The sequence below is a fragment of the Nicrophorus vespilloides genome, unplaced genomic scaffold (assembly GCF_001412225.1).
Source record: "Nicrophorus vespilloides isolate i.1.1-1 unplaced genomic scaffold, Nicve_v1.0, whole genome shotgun sequence".
Lineage (NCBI taxonomy): Eukaryota > Metazoa > Arthropoda > Insecta > Coleoptera > Silphidae > Nicrophorus > Nicrophorus vespilloides.
The window spans coordinates 74,804-99,005 of NW_017099791.1; the positions used below are offsets into that span (position 1 = coordinate 74,804).

General features: G+C 31.2%; 1 protein-coding gene across 3 annotated transcripts in view; it reads left to right on the plus strand.

The window, feature by feature from the left end:
- The window catches only part of LOC108565614 (polypyrimidine tract-binding protein 1), a 196,793-nt gene that overhangs the window by 66,707 nt on the left and 105,884 nt on the right, over nt 1–24,202 (plus strand). The window contains exon 1 of one of the 3 annotated variants that reach the window (XM_017925161.1): nt 21,019–21,023. The exons of the other annotated variants lie outside the window; for them this stretch is intronic. The gene's annotated coding sequence lies outside the window, so the exon portion shown is untranslated. Of the gene's footprint in view, nt 1–21,018; nt 21,024–24,202 lie in introns of those variants that run through there. 3 annotated transcript variants of the gene reach the window in all.

Here is a 24,202-nt window from a genome sequence, read left to right on the forward strand (position 1 = left end):
TTGCCGTGTGTGCATTATAAAGCGTCCTGATCCTCATCAAATATTGATCCCGCAAAAATCTTTTCCCTACCCTACCATTCTCGTAACCCACCCTCTACTTCACCTCAGTCTCATCCTGATCTGCGCATCCCAAACTTTTGCTGACTTCAACTGTTGTCTCCTTCAGATAATACAGGCTACATCGTTACGTGGTTCTTCTGGGTTAAGTTGTTTCCTTCGTAAATATTGGAGATTTGAGATTAACAAGAAATATATAACCAAAGGATGACACCTTTTGGATTAAGTAGTTGACTTTTGTAAATATTTGAGATTCTCACCGAACAAGAAATTACTGTAATATATTTATCAAAAGGTGACACATCTGAATATACAAGAACGTGTTAAATCCAACTTTATAGGATATCTGAAGTAATTATACGTTATTTAGGACGTCATCATTTATTTAAGAAAAAACTTAAGAACAGTGAAATAACGCTTGTCAACATCTTATTCAATAATAAAATCAAGTAATTTAATAAAACGTGATATATTTGAGCTGTCAAATATGTTAACCGTCAATACGTCAAATAGACGCTGTCAAATATGTCAAATGTCAATACGTCAAGCAGACGCTGTCAAATATATCATCTGTCAATACGCAGAGCAGAGACTTTTATCTTTAATTTGCATATTCTATTATCTAATTTGTTTGCTAGGTGCTTGAGTAATTCAAGAAAACAAAATTGTAAAAATTCTAAAATATTTTCAAAACTTTTAAAAATCGAAATATTCATGCTAGATTTTTTAGTGAATCCATTGGAAAGGTAGCAGTTTCCTGTTTATGATTTATGCTTATGTAATTAGTTTGTATGGTTATTCTGAAATTTTATATTATACGTGAAGATAGTGCACTTTCAACTTTGACATTTTTTGAGCTCTTAGCAGTCGACCGGATAATAGCACCAAGCTATTAGTTGGATTGTTGGAAAGGAGAGAGTTTTATATTTAATTTGCATATTCTATTATCTAAATTGTTTGCGAGGTGCTTGAGTAATTCAAGACAACAAAATTTTACAAAAATTGTAAAAATTCTAAAATATTTTCAAAACTTTTAAAAATCGAAATATCCATGCTAGATTTTTTAGTGCATCTATTGGAAAGGTATCAGTTTATGATTTTTTTATTATCTAATTAGTTTTCATGGTTAATCTGAAATTAAATAAAATGTGAAGATAGTGCACTTTCAACTTTGACATTTTTGACAGCTGTTAGAAGACGACCGGATAATAGCACCAACCTATCAGTTGTCATGTTGTGAAGAATGGACTTTAATTCGCATATTTTGTGATCAAAATATTATGTGATTATCAAATAATTAAAAAAACGTAAAGACATAGCAAAATTGGTATTTCCCAATTATAAAATTAACATTACATAGGACTAGGTTCATTCGAAAAATGCTAGTTTTTGGTTTACAATTAATAATTTTCAAACAATTTGAAAATACTGAAGAGAGCAGACTACTGAATTGAGGATTTTATTTTCTTAACAGAATTGTAAAAATAGGTTCGTAGTAAAGTTTCAAAATGTGTGGTAGGAATACTGCAGTGTTTGTTATATATTCAGTAAGGATATCTCGTTTTCTTTTTTTCGTGTTCTTCGTAGCGTGTTCGGAGCGGAGAAGCGTCGACCGGAAACGATTTGGAGAAGGGTGGGTTGGCAGGACGCGGCCCATCGTCGCGACCGGAAATAGCGTGGGGCGCGTATCCGGAACCGGGGCGATCCAATGCTGTCGTCGTCGGACTTGTTGCTCATGCCTGAGCAGACACGGGGATAAAAATCCATGGGCTCCCGGATGGAAAGTGCATAATGGGGAAGAAAGGGCCTTGGGCACACGCGTGTAATTGATTTGTGTACGTGCCTGAGGGTCAAATATCCTTAAGGACGTGAATAATTCAGCCGCACATAAATCTCAATAAGATTGCAAAGAAGAGAGCAAAAGAGAGGAGAGACACCATTCCCTGCGCTTCATCCTCTCATCCCAGTTCGACCAAAATGATTGATGATCGGCTCGCACTTTTGAATCACCGGCCCCATTCATCAATGGCTATAAATCAGCCGGGCTTCGATGCATTTTTGCATGCATCGCAAACGCGGAATATGTTGCATAATTTTATACTGAAAAATTACACACACACAGACGAAAAAAAAACGGTCGAATAAATACAACATCAAAAAAAAAACAAGCTCATACAATTGCGAAAAGTTTTCCGAAACCGCACGCATTTGCATCATTCATACCCACTGATAAATTACATCATGCAAATTAATTCATTAACCACGGCCCGGTTCATCATCATCATCAACCCGCATGTTTATATTTTTTATTTTTACAGTTTGCTTTTATTAAAGATTATGAACATCACGGTCACATTTTTTTTATATGTTAGTCCATGTAAAAGTATAAAAAATATATAACGAAGTCTCTGACACCAGTTGAATGCGGCCCACTCCGACAATGATAATCCTCGACACAATCACTCCTTACAGTTCCATGCATAATTCCGCTTTGTTTTTACTTCTTTCAGTTTTTTTTTCTCTCCTCTCTCATTTGACACTTAGCTGGCTGAAACGTCGGCTTTATTATTTTATTTTTTTGTGAAGACGGTAACAAAAACCGCTTCACGCTGTGAATACTAAACATTTCAACCACTCTAACTTACCCCTTTTTAAGCATTCTGAATCATTATTATTATAAGGAGTTATTAGAGGGCCAGTTATTTCTAAATTTCTAGTCCATACCAATTTTTAGACAACTTTGTAAACTAAATCAACATTGGATGATATGAACTATCAAAATTCATGCCTTGATATACCAACCAAATTAAAGGGTAATTAGATAATAATGTATGTTAAAAAGGTGATACCACACATTGTACCATCGCCCCTCAAAGAGTTATAAAGTTTTATTAGATGAAACCTGAAATTCAAAATATAGACGTATAAGAATAGTAGTACAGCAATTGCAATACCTCAATTAGTGCGGATTCACTATAGTCTGATTTGAAAATTTCAAAACAAACTATATTTTAATTCTAAAAATTTAGTACTGAAAATTATTTTTTTATACATAAATCATCGTTTTTTTTTTTAGTAAAATCTCATTTTGTGTGATTTTAAAGTTCAGTTTCAAACAGTCCGGTTAGCCAGACTATGCGAGGTACTCTTGTATTTTTTAAAATAGTTTATTAGAACAAAATAAAGGAATACAAATATAGAATTGTATGTGAAATACAATAGGAAATGAGAAGTAAGAATTATTTTCAAAGTTATTTCTTTTTTGTATAGTTTTAACTCTTTGAAGGGCCAGAAATTTCTAAATTTGTAGTCCCAAAAAATTCTAGATAACTGTATCAGACAACTACGTCATTTGAAGAAACATCAGATGTTATAAACTAACAAAATTCATCCCTTGACATACCAATCAAATTAATGAATAATTAGGTAATTAGGCATGTTCAAAAGGTGGTACAATGCCTGTCTCGTCGCTCTTTAAAGAGTTAAAAGTAAATTATAAGACTAGTATTTTTGGATGTCTATAATATAACTAAATAAAAGTTTTATCAGATAAAACCTGAAATACCAAATGTAGACGTACAAGGGCTTCGATCAGTCCGGATTCACTATAGTCAGGTTTGAAAATTTCAAAATAAACCATATTTTAATTCTAAAAAATTAGTACCGAAAGGTATTTTTTTATACATAAATCATTTTTCTTTACTAAAGTCTCTTTTTGTGTGGTTTTAAAGTCCGGTTTCAAACAGGCCGGGATATTAGCTGAAGGCCGGACTATGCGAGTTTAATCAGATGAAACCTGAAATACAAAATGTAGTCGTATAAGAAAAGTATTACAGCAATACCTCAAATAGTACGGTTTCAATCAGTTCGGAGTCACTATTGACTGGCTTTGAAAATTTCAAAACAAACTATATTTTAATTCTAAAAAATTAGTTGTGAATATTATATAGTTTATACATAAATCTTTAGTCAAGTCTCTTTTAAAATCATTGATTAGTCCGGTTTCAAACAGTCCGGTTAAACTGATTAACTGGACTATGCAAGGTTTTGTTGTAGAACTTTAATAGAACAAAATAAAGGAATAAAAAATTAGAATTTCATGTGAAAAACAATAGGAAATGAGAAGTAAGAATTATTAACTAAGTTACTTTTCTTTATAATTTTAAGTTATTTCACAGACAAAATGTAAATATAGAAAAAGTTTAGAGAATGTCATAAGAAGGTACATTTTTATATTTGCATATTTTTTAGGATACGTGCATGAAATATTACATATAAAGTTAATAATAAAAAAAAGCAAATAAAAAAATTGTCAACCTGGAAAATTATAAATTGTAAGAATATTTGAAAAATATGCATCTTGCATAAAATGAATTTTGTATAGAATATTCCAATTTAATAATTATTATATTTTTCTGTGAAGAATTTCTTGAATTAGATGTGATTAATGTCTGAACATTTTTTTTGTGAATAATTTATATAAATATATATATAAATAAATATATATATAAATAAAATGGAAGAAGGATGGCGTTAAAACCAATGTAATGTATTGTGTTCTCATCCGAAGTAATGGGTTTTCTTTTGAATAATTGCAAGATAAATAGGAATTGTACTTTGAAGACGGGAACAGTCCTCGAAATGGAATCGATTGTTCTCCTACGTCGCGGAGTTAATTTATCAAAATGATTAATGAGTTCATGATTAATTGAGGAAATCGTTCGGAATTCATAAAATGGAAACCATATTTCTGAGCGGTCTTTTTGAGGTCGGTCGGATGGATTAAATGAATTCGACCTATGTAATTGATTCGGCTCGAAATTGAGAACTTTTATCATCAACTCAACATTTGCAATCTGCAACCTGTTTGTTGTTAGGTGTAACTTCCTTCCTTCCGTCTCTCTCGTCCAAAACGAAATCCAATAAACCTCGTCAAACAGACACACCACTACTACGCTCCAAATATTCCTTCATAATTTCCGTAGTCGTGGCCCATGTTGTGCAAATACTGTCTGGAACTGCAGTTTGCGTTTCCGCCGGAAAGGCAACTTGCGAACGTCGTTATTATTATACAGGTAAATTAGTACAGTTTTCACGATGCGACGGAGCTGTGTAATTTCCACCTGATCTTTAATTGAATGGCAACTCCCTTTCCCTACTAACTTCAAACTTCATCCCTATTTCACTGAGAGTTGAAATGTGTTATATTAAGGTGCGTACACACTATAAGTGAAATCAGTATTTACTCAAGGAAACTATACTGAACAAACAGTTACATAATATTTTTGATTGATCAAATATTCATATTGATTAACTTTATAAAATTCATGACCAAATTTAAGCAAGTAATCATTTTAAATTCATTCTAATATTATTTTTGATTCAGTCGATTCTAAAATTTAAGTCAGATAAATTTTAAATAAAAAAATATATCTAAACAAATTTAGTAATGTATAGCAACACTAATTTTGATTCAGTTGATTCTAAAATGTAAGTAGTATAAGTTTCCAAAAAGGAAAGGTGAAACAAAGTATACTAAGAAAATCATCACTTGGAATAATGAAAATGTTGATGAAAACACGAAGAGAATATAGGTTTAGTAAATACTTTAATAATTATCTAGTTTTTGGACTATAAGACGCACATTTTTACATATAAAAATGGACTCAAAAAGAAACATTAAAATATTTTTTTCAATAAATCGTCTCTAAATTTGCGTCTTATCGTCCGATGCGTCTTATAGTCAGAAAAAAGGTAATTTCTGAATTTTCTAAAAATCTATAAAAAAAAAATTAAGTAGTACAAATTTTGAATGAAAAGGTGAACATGTGAAATTGTAAACGAATTGAAAAATGTATAGCAATAAAATAAACACTAATTTTGATTCAGTTGATACTATAATGTAAGTAGTATGTATCTGAAAAAAGAGGTGAAATAGACTGATATTAATGAACAAAAAAATTGTAAAAAAATTGAACAAATTATACTAAGAAAATCATCACTTTGAACAATAATAAAGTTGGACGAAAATTGTTTAATTGATTTCATAAAATATTGTAATTATTCTGTATATTTAATAATTACTTTAATAATTATGTTCTGAATATTCTAAAAGTCCTTACAATATTTGTACTAATAATAATTTGATTGTAAAATTAAGTAGTATAAATTTTACGAAAAATGTTCTTTATGAAAAATTATATATTTGAAATTTTGGAAACAAATTAAAAACTTTATACCATGTTAATCATCATCATCTTTATCGGGAATAATGAAAACGTTCATAGGAAAAGCTCAAAATTGATATATTCAATTCCTTTAAAAAAAGATGACTGAAACAATGAAAAAGTTAATGAAAAAACGACAAAATTGAAATTCTGTCAATATGTCAATAAATTGATATAATACCAATTGTTCTTTATTTCTTTTTCTGAAAAAATATTGTCAACAATTTCTAATTTTGAAATACCTATGTGTTTGTATTATAAATATGTTATGAAATGACGACACAATTGAAGATTTAATTCCAGAAAATAGTGTCAATATGAAAATTAGTATATATATATTTTAATTAATTTTTAATCAATACCAATTTTTCTTCATTATTACTTGTGAAAAAATATTGTCAACAATTTCTAAATTTGAAAAATACATGTATTTGTAAAATTTCTTAGCTATAATTTTAATTATATTTGGTGACAGAAGGCCATGGAGTTTCATTACAGTTGAAATATGTTTTTCTGTCATAATCTGACGTATCTACATTTTATTATGAATATTATAAAATTTATTTCTCATCTACTCTAAGATATTGATTATATTTGTATTATATCAAAATTTATTGATCTTGTAAGCACCTATCAATAATTTATGTTTATATAAAAATGTTTTCATCTGCAATTCACGTGAGATCAATTTTCTTCTCGTTGCATAATATAATTAATATTTATATAAAACATCAACGAAATGTGGATTTGTTTAATAATATTAATAAAAGAAGCAAACAAAAAATAATAATTGGATACGAAAACATAACAACCGTGGGCCATAATTGCATTAACCAAAGTAATTAGTCCATTACATGCTCGATTTTAATTAGCGTTCGCAGATTTTCTTTCGTCGCGGCGATGCCCGAAGGCTTTTTCTGCACGCTTTCCCGTACGTGTACAAAATGGACAGAAACCCAAGGATGGCGGCATTTTCGTCCGAGGTGGACGATATTTTAAGTGAATTAATTTCAACGTTATGTATTTTTGATCCTGCTGCCCCCGTTTTGCGAACCCTCGAAGCATACGCGCTCCTCCGTCCACCTGACAACCCTCATTTAATCCAAAATTAAACGAAAACAAACAAACGGACGGCAAAAACGCCGCTGCCGCCACCGCCTTCGCTGCCCCCAGGACCCACGAAAACATTTCTCTCGTATCCCTGAATATTTCGCAATTAATCGCCTCGCATTATTATTCATCATCTCGGACGATCCTCGTCATTATTAATTTTGTTTTGTGATATATACATTTTTTTTGGTTGGTTGGCGAACGAAGAATCCTTTATCCATTGTCTGAAACTCTGTATATTGTTCACGTTTGTTCACCCTCCAACACATGATAAAAGTTCAGTTGAGTCTGAAAAATGAGAAAAACAAGGATATTATTTATGAATATTTGCTGTAAGATAATTTAATATTTGGATTATAACAACTCATCTTCATTTACTTTATAATTTTTAACAGACAAAATAATCCTTTATCCATTTCATCCTTCAACCTCCATTAGTACAGCACAACCTTGAAAATATAAAATAATGATATTATTTCTGAAAGTTTTCTAATAATATTCAATATACTTAATTTTATAATTTTATAGATTTTAACAAAGTTTTTCATAATTTGTCTAAAACCTATATTTTTGAAGCAAGAAAATTATATTTTGTCCAAATCTTTTCAACATGTTTCATTCTTTCAGCAATTTTTTTTTAATTCTCAGTTTTAGAAAATTAGCTATTGTTATAACTGACTTTTACGGTCCTTAAGCAATTACAATTTTCTTCTATGATAATTCATTACAATTCTATAGATTTTTTCTTCTCGGCGTTTTTTTTATTCCAATTTTGGCTAGTAGCTCTACATCTTTCATAATCTTTCATAATCTTTATTAATTTTATTTTTTTTTTAAGTTCTGAAACTTTTTCTGAAATAGTTGATCATGTTCATATTCTACTATATTATATACAATTCTTTAGCGAAAAAATTTTTTTGTAAATTATATTTATTTCTCAACTTTTAGTCCAAATCTTTTAAAATGTTTCATTGTTTTAGTAAAATTTTGTTTAAATTATCAGTTATTGTTGCTTATTAAGCATTTCTTAACTCACTTATCAATGTTTTCTTCTCCGGATATTCCTTTATTACAATATGGCTTTAAAAGTTAGTAGCTCCACATTTTCATTATCTTAGTAAATATTAAACAAAGTTTTTCTGAAAATTGATCATCTCTTCATATTCCATAATTCTTGAGCGGAAAATCCTATGCTTTAGTAAGAGTTAATTATTTTTCATTTTAATTATTTTTTGTATGAGACAATTATTATCATATAATTCTTAATGTTTATTAATATATTTGATGTGTAATAAATAATATATTTGTTTTGTAATAAACTAACTTAAATTGCAGATATTTTATTACTACTCCTAAGTTGGTTATATTTCATGCTTGTCTGTTTTACCAGATCCATCAAATAAAGGATAATCCGCATTTCTGCATTCAATTAAGATTTATTAATCGTTAGTAGCCGATGGACGAATATGCACATACTCGTCGAGTTTTGCAGAACCAGTTTTCAGGTTCAAGGCCCAAGAAAAAAACTCATTAAACGTTTCTTCCCGCCATCAACTGACTGTTCTTTTCTCCGTCTCCTTCTTCTAATTTTCATTCTTTACTGCACAAGCTCAGAAAGTATCCGACCGACCGACCGACACGTGCGTGCGTGCGACGTGCTTATGCAATCGACGCCAGACAGCTTTCACTTTTCTGGTGACCTAGGATAATGTTATTTCTAGACTCCAAAGTAAAAATAAAATTGGCTCATCAATTACATTACACACAAACAACATATATCTTATCTATGTTTCTTATATTTCCAAAACAAAACATTCGTAATTTTATATATGAGACATATTTTCTTGAATTATTTATTGTATCCAGTTGTATTAGTTAGAATTTCTTCTCATAAATGTTGACGATTTTTTTTAATTGATAATTATAATAAACAATTCTTGAATTTTCAATATATAATTCTTATAAATTATCCATTTCAGTTCAAATCTCATTAATTTTCTGTTGAATTATTGTTATATTGTAAACTTTAATACAATTATACCAATTTTTTCTCATTTAATTTGTAAAATTTAAATTTTTAATTCGTTTAAATTAATGATTTTAGCATTTTTTTACAGCTTAAAATTACGTTATAGATAATATTAAACACGTTTGTTACCACTACTAATTGGAGGATTTATTTATTCTTATGATACAAGTAAAATGTACGATTTACAAATTGTTTTATAATGAAAGTTCGTATATTTTACATTACATGAACTTAAATATGTTTATTTTTATAGGTTATGCAAGAACTTATTAATTTTCAGTTAATGTTAGAAGAATATTTTGATTTTATAAAGGATTATTGATAAACAAATTGAATAATTTATGAATTTCAGCATTTCGTCAAAAATTATGATATGATTTTTTTTATGAATTATTTGGGAATATTTAATATATTTTTTTCTTACTGAAAGAGAATTATTAATAAATAAATCTTATGAATTATGTAATTCGTCATTCGTTTAATGCCATGATATTACGTGCGTTCAAATCTGATTAATATTCCGTCACGGAAATAGTGATTACTGTAGATTCAAGTGAGGGGGTTATTGTTGTTGTCGCTATTTCCGTAAAGCTCTACAACCCTTTGTTTAGATATTGTCTATTATTAATAATAGTAATTGCTGCTTAGGTGGTTGATAGGGTCTAATTAGGTTTTTGGTTGATGCCTGTATCATTTTCCATCTGTAATGGAAACGGTCGGAAAATTAGTATAAGTAATAATAATAATATGGTTAAGTGTGTTTCTGGGTTGAGGGAAGGGGGGTTGAGTGAATTGAAGTGAAGGAACAGAGAGTGAGTGAGAGAGAGAGACCGTTCAAACATTTAGTTGTTGGCAGTTTCGCTCAACAATGTACATTTACCTGGAGGAAAGGGCGAACGTTTCGAGGTCGACGGAGTGGAGTGTGCTCTCGCCCTTCATGGAAAATCCAACCCCTGCACCCCTCGGTCCGCATATATACATACAAACACACACACACAGTTTGGGCTAAATTAATTTCGGTTTCACGTTGCCATATTGTTTTGATTTAATTAAGATACCTTCCCATACACTTTGCGGACGCTCTGCGGGGCGACGATACGGCCGGATGTATAAGTATATTGAAAATGGGTTGTTACTTCGACGCGGTATTATGGTCTTAGCGGACGAGGAGAGAAGAGTATACAATACCGGTTATTGATTCCGCTCTCTCTGTTTTCGTGAGGTCGAAGGTTGCCGGCAAAACCGAAATGTGTGCACCTCTCCCTCGCCCATTCGTAACAGGTAGAAGAGAGGAAGAACAACACACAAACACACACCGAATGGCGTTGGCATGGGATAGGAGGAGAAGGTTCACGTAACGCGTTTCCGTTTCCACTCACGTCACTTTCCGGACTAATCTCTTTCTGATTGCCTAACTTTGACATATATATTAGACACCCTCGCGTCATTGCCTTGACGTGCTTCAATCCTGCACTGCAGTATTCAATCCCTCACGTTTCATCTCTCTCTCTCTCCTCATCGCTCTGTAGTTACGTAAATCCTTCATCGCGATAAATAATCATTGCTTTTTTGCATAAAGGCATCTATTCGTGGTCATATGTTTTGGAGAAAACACAAGTCTTCGTGAAAATCTCCAAGTAGTAGCATTACGATCGCCAAACAAAATACTCCATCTGCGAACAGTTTACGTAAAGTATTCACCATAATTTAAGTTTCTACGATCGTGTACTTTTATGATATGATAGCATAACAAAATCTGTACTTTGGTTTTAAAGTGAAAATAATGGCAGCAATTTTAAAATGTCAGTTCTTTTTGGGACATCATTTACATTAGATAGCCTCACATCATTGACATGACGTGTTTCATTTCATCTCTCTCCTCGTCGCTCTATATTTATGTAAATCATCATCGTGATAAATAATCATTTCATGTTTGCATAAAGGCATTACGCAACAACAGCATTTAAATGAGAATATTCACCATATTGTTTAGGTGAATTTTTACAATTTCTACGTTTTCTGCATCTTTCGGTCGTATACTTTTCCATAACTTAATCTCAATGTTTACTAATGACAGCATATCAAAATCTCTACCCTGCTTTTGCAATAATGGTGACAAGTTTACAATGTCAGTTATTTTTGGGACACTTTTCACATTACACAGCCTCACATTATTGACTTGACGTGCTTCAATCCTGCAGGATTCTATCCCTCACGTTTCATCTCTCTCTTCTCATCGCGATAAATTAGTCAATGCACGTTTGCACAAAGGCATTACGCAACAACTGGATCTATTAGTGATGAACTGTGATCTATTCGATCAAACATCATCTGCACTCAAATATTTAACTAATTGAATAATAGTTTTTCACATATAAAGGGTGTCCCAAAATGAACTGATATTTTAATTTTAATAAAACACATTTTTATTTGATAATTAGTAGCATTACGATGACCAAACAAAGTACGATATCTGCGAACAGTTTCCGTAAAATATTCACCGTTTTTTAAATTATTTTTTTAGAATTTCTAAGCGTTTTCAATCGTGTACTTTTTCATAATTTAATCTCAATGTTTACTAATGACAGCCTAGAAAAATCTCTACTCTGGTTGTACAGTGGAAAATAATGGTGGCAAATTTATAATGTCGGTTCTTTTTGGGACACCTTTTACATTACACAGCCCCACATCATTGACTTGACCTCACGTTTCATCTCTTCCTCATCGCTCCGAATTTACGTAAACAACAGCATTCATATTTTTGATCATCTGTTTTTTTTTTGAGATCATCTGCGTTATAATTAAATTATGATCGTCTCTGCAAATATTTACCTAATTAAGTAATATATTTTTTTTGCGCGTTGCGTAATTAACGATGGAAGGGATGATGGGTGCAGGGGCGCCGCGTGTCGTCGATCAATTAATGCCACTTCATTATTTTAATTATTGAAAGGGGAAGAAGATCTTGTCCTTTCCCTTTTCCTCGGAAATATGGATTTTCTATCATGGGGGGAAAAGCGTGATTAAAGGAACAAAACGCCGCTGGTGGCATTGTTTACCCTCGGAACATCTTCTTGTGCAAGCATCCAGCGATAAAGACTTTCACTCACGGAGATTAATTGACCCAGTCTAGGGTCCCTAAACACTTTTTGTCTCTGATTATTTGTGTTTTTTTCCTTCCACTTCGTACATTGTTACGGAGTGGCAGCATCTTTGTTTCCGACCCCGATTCTGAAATCATCCTTAAATGAGTTATTTAGTTTTCTTAACCCTCGATCCCAAAGGTAATTTCAGGAATAGATAGATATCCTCTGCATTCCATACATTTTATTTATATCATCCAATATTTCTTTACAATTTTGATTATTAATTTTCGATTCTTTGTTTCAAATCTTATTGAATCAATATTAACTTGCTGTCTACGATTTTGAATATGAAATGTAGATTTTATAATTTAATTCAGTTGAAACGAATATATTTAAGAACTGTCATTGTTCATACTATTGTTTGACAGATCTAGAATCAATTTAAACATTTGCGGACGAGCGGCGGATTTAGTTGCCGAATTCTTTAGAAGTGACGACTACGCTTATGTAAAATTGTATGCATGTCCACTGTGGTGGAGTTAGTTCAAATCGAGCCAAAAGCCAGAGATGCCATTTGTGTTACAGAAATATGTCACAAGATAATAATACAGACCAGTTTCGCAATATCATTCAGTTTATAATTAATTTTGTGTAATATGTATGAAAAAAAATAACAATCATGAATCCATGTTTCATCCTTACACATTTTTTTTTCTTTTCATTATGATCTTAAAACGAACTTTTCGGCTAACTTAAATAGTTCAACACCGCCCCACCCTCAAGGAATTCATTTAAGAAAGTTTCCACTCCAGAGATTTGTTTTCTTGTTTAGTCATTTTTTTTTTCTTCCTCTATCATCCTCCACCTTCTTATTTCGCGTATTTAAATTTGAAACTTTGCGTTTTTGGAAAAATTTTATATAATGATATTAATGATCGCTCCCGGGACGCGCACATCCTTAATATTAATACAGTTAAGTGGGGGAGTGGAAAGTAAGTGAAAATATATTGCATCCGTTTAAAGCATAGTTGACAAAAATTATCATAGAAAGAAAGTATTAATTCAGTAAGATTTAAATACGTATTTACAGTTTTGTAAATTAATAAATTATGATATAATAATAAGAATCATGTGAATATTATGTAACGCTAGAAAGTGTTATTATTTAATATGTTGGAAACAGAAATAAGTACAAAAAAAAAGGATTTCAATCACACAAATCAATTAATCGAATTAAAGCTGAAAATATCACCTTTCCAAATTTGCCAACTTTTTGTCACGTTTTATTTAATTACAGGATAACGAAGCAGGCGAATTACATAATTCAATCAAAAACTTAAACTGAAAACGAATATATTTGAAAAGACCTGTTTTTTTTGTGTAAAAATTGTTTTATTATTTTGATTAAATATTTGATTTATATTTAGAATATATGAATACTAAAGTGTATAATGTAAATAGAAGAATTGTTGTTAAATTTTCAGAAGAATTTGAATAATAATTAGTTGTGTTAATTGAATTCTGGGTGTTTTCGTTGATGATGGAATATTTGTTGTTGTAGTAATCTTCTGCGGTGTTTAAGTTGGTAGTTGAGGCGAAAGGATTAATTGGTGTAATCAGGAAGGTAAACAAGTTCGACTGCGTTTGTGGTGTGGAAACTGCGATGATTTGATGAAGAAGATTGGTTGATTCAATCAGGATTTCCATATTCCCAGATGCAGACTACTAGTAATAACTTGTTCCATCCTGTGGGAGATTGAAAAAAGAGATGAAAAAAAAAACAATAGATGGAAACAAGTTTCCCACAACAGAAGTAGGCATGTATATTACTATGTATATTTGGATCAATTGTAAAAAATCTTTAAGTACTGTCATTGTCCTGGATTTACAGTATTATTGTCCTTGTTTGATGTTTTCAAACTTACAAGGATCAGGATGATACCAAGTTCATAATTCATTGATTTTTATTAATTGCATACGATTTTAAATCTTGATTTAGTTGAAAATGACTGATTTTCAATCTTTACAAATTAAGTTTTATAATAGAAATTTCATCTGTTTAAACTAAAAATTCAATGATGAAAATGAAAGGACAAAAAAACTAATTTTTATTAAACTATATTTTAATAAAATAATTTTGTATTTCAATACAATTAATTTTGTGTAATATTTCTGGACAAATAATTATGTATCTAGAAAATGTTTCAATCATAATTTTATCATAATGAGTAGAATGTATAGAAATTGCGTTGATTTGATGAAGAAGATTGATAGATTCAATTAAAACGCTCTACCGATTTCCATATTCCCAAATACAGGATACTAATATCTTGTTCCACCCTGAGGGAGATTGAAAAAATAGATGAAAAAAAAACAATAGATGGAAACAAGTTTCCCACAACAGAAGTAGATAAATATAATATTACGTATATTTGGATCAATTGTAGAAAAATCCTTAAAAACTGGCATTGTCCTGGATTGATGTTTTCAAACTTACAAGGATCAGGATGATACCAAGTTCATAATTCATTGATTTTTATTAATTGCATACGATTTTAAATCTTGATTTAGTTGAAAATTAATGATTTTCAATCTTTAGAAAGTTTATTTTTATAATAGAAATTTCGTCTTTTTAAACAAAAAATTCAATGATGAAAATAAAAGGACAAAAAAACAAATTCTTATTAAACTATATATTAATTAATTAACTTTGAATTTCAATACAATTAATTTTGTGTAATATTTCTGGACAAATAATTATGTATCTAGAAAATGTTTCATTCATAATTTTATCATAATGAGTAGAAAGTGTAGAAATTGCGTTGATTTGATGAAGAAGTTTGGTAGATTCAATTAAAACGCTCTTCCGATTTCCATATTCCCAAATACAGGATACTAATATCTTGTTCCAGCCTAAGGGAGATTGAAAAAAGAGATGAAAAAAAAAACAATAGATGGAAACAAGTTTCCGATAACAGAAGTAGACAAGTATATTACTATGTATATTTGGATCAATTGTAAAAAAATCCTTAAGAACTATCATTGTCCTGGATTTACAGTATTATTGTCCTTGTTTGATGTTTTTAAACTTACAAGGATCAGGATGATACCAAGTTCATAATTAATTGATTTTTATTAATTGGATACGATTTTAAATCTTTATTTAGTTGAAAATGAATGATTTTCAATCTTAAGAAATTAATTTTTATAATAAAAATTTCATCATTTTAAACTAAAAATTCAGTGATGAAAATGAAAGGACAAAAAAAACTAGTTTTTATTAAACTATATATTAATTAATTAAGTTTGAATTTCAATACAATTAATTTTGTTTAGAAAATATTTCATTCTTATTTTTTTTTTCATTATGATCTTAATAAGTAGAAAGTGTAAAAATTGCGTTGATTTGATGAAGAAGATTGGTAGATATTCCCAAATACAGGATACTAATAGCTTGTTCCATCCTGAGAGGGGATTGGAAAAAGAGATGAAAAAATATAAATAATAGATGAAAACAAGTTTCCGACAACGGAAGTAGACAAAAAAAAGGGTTCGGCAACAATGATAATAATGGGCAACTATTCGTGTCGGACGTCCGTTATTATTGCAGTTGATTTCTCTTGTGTTGGAAGGGAAATGTGTTTTGTTATTGTTGTGTGTTGTTGTCGAGGGGGTGGCGGTAACGGCGGTAGCGAGAAGCACGCGAGTGACACCTGTGAATTAGCGGGAGGGTGGCGTTCGCTAATGATCGCACGGAACACGCGATCTGCCAGAAACAAGTGTCTTTTGTATTGTGTGGATGTGCTTCGGAGGAAACGACGCCTTAACCTAACCACCACCACCCATTTCATTCTATCCCTTCACCCCAACACCCAACTTCAACCACCTCCACTCGTCTCATTTGTAAACGAGAATCGTTTACGGAATTACAAACCCGCACCCCGAAACAAGCAAGCGGCGCCTCGCCCCCAACATTAAATCCCGCCGCCTCCACCAAAATATCGAATCTTCCGATTGTTATTCTACGCGCGAACTTTTTTCTTTTTCTCTTCTTCCTTCCTTCCTCTTTGCACCTCATTATTTTCCAACCCCTTTAATTTGTAGGTACGTAATCAATTATCGTTTGTGGACTCTCATCCTCCTCCGTCTTTACACTCTTCTTTCTTTTTTCCATCTCTTTAAACGCTTTGTTCGCACACCTCTCCCCCGTCCTGACCCACTCAATCCATTGAGAAAGATGAATGGCGAGAAAAAAAATTACAATCGTTTCAGACGAATAATGCACGTTATTATTGAAATGTTAAGACTCCTTTTAATATTCTTCACGCTCCTAATTAAACATTGTTAATAATAGATTTTCAATTATTCTTTCTCTCCTATTAAAATTCTAAAATAAAAATGTTGGTATAGAAATATCTCACAAACTACAATTTTATAAATCAAAAATATTGTCTTCATATAATAGATAATAACTCAACTAAAACAAATCTAGATCAAACAATTTTCTATATATTATCGACAAATAATAATTAGAAAAATTGTAAACTATTGTTCAATTTTTCAATAACAAAATCAATTCAATTAAAAATTGATTATTAAAATATTACAATCTTTCAATTCACATATTTAATTATTGTTAAAACGGAATAAGAAACTGAATTATTAGAAAACATCTTAAAATTCAATAACTTAAATCATTGAGATTTCTTACTTTATTCTTCTATAAAGAAAAAAATGTTACAATTGACGTTAAATTATAAATTTCAAAACTTGGATATTGATTTTATTTACTGTATTTTTCAGAATATGCCACAAAATGTAGACAAATTATTATAATAATTATAACATGTGCCTCATCTTTTTATTTGTGAATATCGTTTTGTAGCTTAAAATTTCAACCAACTGTAGTTTAAGTATAAAATATTATAGTTAAAACCAACTCGAATATTTTACATTGAACATTTAAAACAATAAGTTTCTTAGGAAATTCTAAATTTTTATTGTATAAATTTTTATATTTAAAAATTTTATCGTCCTTTTTATTCACTACTGTTATATATCAAAAAAAAACATTTAGTGAATGATCTGGAGGTTGACAAGATTTTAATTGGACATCGCCCATTGACGATTATCCTTTACTTATTGGTAATTTTTTTAATCTGGTTTGCGTCGCTTCAGTCGCTGTATTGTTAGATTATTGTCCAGAAGATTGACAGCACGTTTGGATGTCTATCTAGTCTATTTTGGTATCGGCTACTGTTTCTCACAATTGTTTCCTCTACTGTTTCCATTTGAAGGTCCTAATGAATTCTCCTGTTCTTAATATACCATGGAGCACTAATGATCCTTCTTAGGCTCTTCGACTGGAATCTTTGTATGGTCACAATATTAGATCTGCTGCTGACTCTCCATAGCTGTATTCCGTATGTCCAGACAGGTTTTAAAATTGCTTTATAGATCAGCAACTTGTTTTCTTTCGAAATTAGCGAGTCCTGAACTTAATTTCGATTTGTTCACTTTTTGCTTGGATGTTATCTTTCCAGGTCAATTTTCTATCCATTATTCATACCCAGATATTTAACTTTATTAGCCGTTAATATTATTTTTCTGTTAAGCGTCACTGGTGGGATAGAGTTATTTCTCACGGTGAAAATGACATCAGTAGATTTATTGACCTTCATTCTCCATTTTTGTAGCCATTCATGTATTAGGTTCAGGTTTACTTGCAGGTGATGTTCTTATGATATGAACAAATAATGTTAATTTATTGTTTAAAGTTATAAATTTAAAAACTTTGATATTGATTTTATTGAACGATTTTTATAGAATATATAAGAAATGATAAAAATGTTAGACAAATTGTTATATGAAATAAGTACCTGAGTTGTAAGTCGATTTTTCTAGTTAGAAAAATGTTTGCTGGTCTCTTTGCTATTACTTCAGGAATAGTTTCAAACTTTTACCAACTCTAGTTTCACTACAAATTGTTATAGTTTTCCATTATAACTTGAATATTTTAACATACATGTACATAACTATTAAATTTCTTGCTTATTTCCAAATCGTATAATTGTAGTTTTCTCTTATTTTTTTTTCTTTTGATTTGAAAAGTATGTTTTTTTTTAATTGCTACAGGAATAGTTTAAAATTTCTACAAAATCCAGTTTCACTGTGAAATATTATAGTTTTCCATTAACTCGAATATTTTAAATTCCATGCATATTCGATACGTGCACGTAATTATTGATCCTGTAATTAAATTACAATCTCTAAAAATAATATATTTCTTGCGTATTTCCAAATGGTAGAATAGTAGATTTTCTGTTGTTATTGGGGTAAACCCATTGCACAGGGAACGTCGAATGTTGGAGGATGGAATATACGGCTGGACGAGCAGCGTGTGCTCGAGATGGAGGCACTTGTAAGTCGCGGTTGGAGTGCTCCTAAATTACACTGTCGAGAATATAACCGCCCTTTCGTACGGCGCCCCAAACGAGTCTCCTTCATCCTCCTTCTCCACCCAACCTTGCCCATTCGAACGCAATTGTCTCCACACAATTAACGTCCAAACTCAACCCCAAAAGCCACAAGTCGACACAAAGAAATAATTGCGAAAAAGAGAGAAGATTTATGAAGAAAATGAAAGAAGAAATTCACTGACAAAAGTTTTATCACAAAATTGATTGATTTTATTGAAGAGATTTTTTTTAATGTCCAATAAATTGTAAGTATACAGCATTAATAGTGCACGTTTCGATCAGTCCGGATTCACTATAGTACGGTTTAAAAATTTAAAAAAGAACTAAATATTAATTGATCAAAACATAAATAAAAGCTAATAAATTAGTACACAAAATATTTATTTTATTTAATTTTCAAATAGTGCGGGATATTGTCGAAACTTGATTATCCGTACTATGCGAAGAATTGCTTTATTTGGATTTGCTTGATTTCAAAGTTCAACAAGTGCATCATTTCACTTATTTCATGTTATGCTTTGGTTTTATACATAAATGTAAAAGTTGTATAAAGAAGGATGAAGGAAAGCGTTTTTATTCCTTACGTATGCGAAACTGGGAGGTTTTTTTCCCTCAAAAACTTAGATCATATACGTCGGTTTTCCCTCTGCAAGGGCATAATGAAAAATAAATATATGTACACGGAAAATAAAAAAAAAACGATGAAGAAAAAAAAATCCCCTCCTGCAGGGATATACACACACAGAGTGATGTCCTTGTCAAAAACAGGGCCGCACAGTTTAATATAAACATAGAAGAGAGTCCTTTGGTTTCCTCTGCGGGCTTCACGTTTGCTCAGTCCCACACACACTCGCATACTTCCTGCAACATGCTCTGGTTTAACCTAGTAATGAAGCCAAAACCAATTTTCGAACGCCGAACACGAAAAACGTAGTAGAAATATATTATTAATAAGATGAAAAAGAGAAAGATGAGGGTATTTCCTGGCATAAGAAATTCAACGTTTAATTGAAACAATATTCCGTTTTGTAGCCGGAATTTCCGGCGGTTTTCGCAAATCTGGATGCGCGTTATTACGAATTTATGCGGTGGTTTTATGTTTGGGGAGGGGGTGGTTTTGGTTGACTGCTCGGAGGGTTTTGCACTAGCATTCGAAATGTGTAATTAAAATTCTAATGAATTCATTATGTAAAACCGGGCAACATGTACAATTCATTAAGTACAGAATTAGGAGCTTTCATATCCATTTCCTAAGTGTTGGGACGAAAGATACTTTTTTTGTTAATATATTTAATTAATAATAAATTAATTTCCATTCTGTTGATAACAATTTTACTACCTAATTATTAATTTTATACTGAATTAATTCGTATTTAATTTATAATAATTTTCCTTAGTTATACAGAAAAAATGTGAGTTAATATTTGAATATTTAAAATTTTATGTGATTTTTTCAATAAATTTCTTTTCTTGAAACAGAGATTTTCCTCCATTGATCTTTTTCCTTTGATTTGTAACATTTCTATATTTGTTGTTTCTACTTATGATCATAGATCAAAGTAGGATTTAGCATCCATTTATATATTAAAACTTGATAATTATTATGTAACAATTCTTAGATTTTCGAAGATATTTCTATATACTTTCCAATTTTCTATGTGAAATGTTTGTTATTAAAAACTATTTTGTTCTTAAGTAATTGAATAAAATTAGTTAATTTTAACTTAAATTAATAAAGAAAAGTCCTAATATATCAATAATTTCTTAACATTTCACAACGTTTTATTTTTACATAAATAGTTTTAAAATACTATAGAAAAGATGATGATAATATTAGATAACTAATAACATTAGAAAAATAAGAATTTTTTTTATACTTTACTTTAAAATTGAAAAACAAAGCATTCTTAAAATTATAGTTTCTATGATAATAATTGATCTTAAAGTTGTACGACTTGAATATTAAAAGAAAGTATTTTCTTTGGAATAACTGAAAAACCACCGTTGAAGAATGTTAAACAGCGATGATTATTGGGTGGTTAAATCGCGGCACGAAACTTTCGCAGACCGAATTTCGTCTTGCAAGAGGCTCCCTTCTCGTTCACTCTCTTTGTGCTGAGCTTTAATTAAATCAACAGGCTAATAACAAATTAATTAAGCATTTAACGCCGCACCGCGAAAACTTTTGGTTCGACGGAGAATTGGGAGGTTTTAATAATATTTCGGTACTCCTCAAAACTTCCGTATTGCAATTCAGAATTTTTTTGAAATGAGATTTTATACATCAGTTACAATGTTTTCAAAATGAATTAGAACTTATAAATAAATTAATTGAGACTTTCCTCATCAAAAAATTTCTAATTTATATATCTTCAGTTCAATTTAGTAAATTTTCAATTTATCTATATTAAATATTATATAGTTAATATTTTACTCTAAGCATATTACTTAAATTATGATAATTTTTACTGTTTTTGTATAAACTTAAAAAAAAAATATTAAAAACTTTTACATTTCATAATATTTTTGTTTCTAAACAACAATTACTTACTTATTCTAATTTGACGTCTCACTGCAAAGACTAATGCAGTGATTTCCAAACTTGATGGGCTAATGACTTTAGATGTTGATGCCTCAAACAAAAAAAAAACAATTACCTCAATACAACTTTACAAGCTACTTGAGCTTCTTAAAATTAAGCAATTTTTATACTAAGATTATGATAATTTTTAAGACAAAATTGCTTTCATTTGAGAAAAAAGACAACAATTTCTATAATTCTATAGTTGTTTTTAACAATTAAACATAATTAAAATTAAAGAAATTCTCTATAACAAATATTTATTTTAATATATGATATCTGTTTAGTATAAGTATAATATGCAATAAACAAAATAGAAAAAAAAAATCTATTTTAGTTCTTGTTTTAAATAAATTGGGTAACTATGGATTTGTCAGGTGGGAAGAAGGAAAGGCAATTTCATGCGTCTTCGGAGTATTTCACTATTTTAATTAAAAGCGATTGTGCAGGATTTGCATTTTTATTGCATGCATTCTACGTGGTCCATTTTTTTTTTCTGCTTTAATCTTCACCGAGAAGTTCGCAGCTTTGAGGATTGGAACAGATAACTTCTTAGTTTTTGTAACCTACAGAAAAAAAGAAGTTTGAATTTGATTTTAATGTTCAATACTGCTCTAGTAAATATATTGTAACTAGAACACGAGACAACTGTTTAAGACATTCTTAGGACTCTAGAAATTGAAGAAAAAAGTCGTTTCGTTAAACATTCAGCTGATTTTGAACAACCAGAAAAATATGTTCTCCAGATTTATATAGGTTTCTGTATTATGTAGATATTTCAATAAAGTATAGATCCATTTGTTCATATTACTTTTGTCAATCTGGAGGTCTCTTTGTAATTTTTATATTTGTTTATATAAAAAAGCGAGACTTCATAGGGATTTCTTACATAACGTTTTTGTTTTTCTTCTACAGGATATACAAATTATATTAGTCAAAGCAGATGCTAGTTATAATTATATTTAAACAAAGATGACAAAGATTTGATATTTATTCCGGGTATTCCCGGATTAGGAACGCTAATTGTGGTGTCGATTGTGCACTAAACAAAAATAACTAAAAATCTTCTACTTTCGGCGTGAGGTCTTTAATATGGCAAAGTTTTGGACGTCACTTCCTTGTGCTGAGAGGAAGCACACTCATTATCATTATGTTGTCCTCAAGAGTACACGTTTCTTCTAATTTTCTTCAGAGCCTACTACCGTCTTCCTGCATGGTTAGATCTTGATTTACTTAAGAAAATCATATTGTATGGAAGAGCGTAGTTTTTATATTCTATCAAAAAACGTTACAGTATAATAAAGTCAACTAAGAGACCATCAACTCTCATCATGGTAATGTGCAAATGTGGACTGGGTCTTTGACGAGCTTACTGGGAAAGTTGGTGGTTTATTATTTTTTTAGATAAGCCTCGTGGTAAAGCGATTAAAACGAAATCGCATTAGCTGAAGGGCCGAGAATGTGTATGTTACTATGCTATGTGTGTGTGTATGTGCAAGAAGGGTGGTGGAAGGAAAAAGTCAAGGGAGCGAAAACCCTTTCGTCCCTTGGTTTTTCGCTGCGGGCAATTAATCCTTCGGAGAAACCTCTAGAGGAGAGGCACTTTTCTAAATGTAATTGGTGCAGCCGGTGTAAGTATTATAAAGTGGCTCATTGTTTCGGAACGGTATAACAATGTTGACGAGATGTGTGCGCGGCGTGAAGCGTTTGGGAATTGTAGGATTTTATGGGACTCGGTGGAAAGAGGAGGAGAGACAGAGCACAGCCCGAGCGTGTCATCCCGATGTCTGTCAGACGGCGTGAAACGTGGATATCCAAAAGTCACATGCTCCGATGCATCAGCATATTTAAACCCTCCATCTACCTAATTATTTCCTCAAATGAAAAAAAGATACACACACAGAATAGAAAAACGTTTATTTGGTTTGGTGTGAGATCAAGTAAGCGTGCGTTTGATTGAAGTGTCAACGAAATGTCACTGCTGCGCTATGGAAGTTCGTTGTTGAGGAGCAGAAGTTCCACGTTGGTAGCCACGATCAGGACTCATTGGAATAAGGATTATAAGCCGTTGCCGTTCCCGAAGACGCAGGAGCAACGAGAGGCGGCCGCCGCGAAATACGGCCTTCATCCTGCCGAATACCGACCGCTTCCTGACGACGGGTCCTGCCTCGGAGATTACCCCGACCTTCCGCTCTCTTCCGGCGACTCCAGGGATCCTTACTATCCTTGGGACTACCCCGAGCTAAGATGGAATTACAACCAGACGATGCACGAGCACTTCGATATGTACACCGAGGATAGAGTCGATATATGCGTGAAGCTGAATCCTTCGCTGCGAACCATGATCTTTCAGTTCCTCGGAGCCATGCTCTTCTGGGGTGTTGCATTCTACGGATGCAACAACAGATTGATGCAATTCCAAGCAACTTGCCCGAAGCAGATGCCGCAACCAGGAGTCATCCACTACACTTTCGAATTAGAAGACGAATAATTGCGACCCAATGCAATCAAATTATAAACGAGAATTGAAAAAATAAATACATTTAAGATTAAAGCTAACAAGCTTGATGAAATTACTACTTTTAGTCGACTTTTTCGCTACTGACGACGACTGGAGGGTCCAATCAAAATAT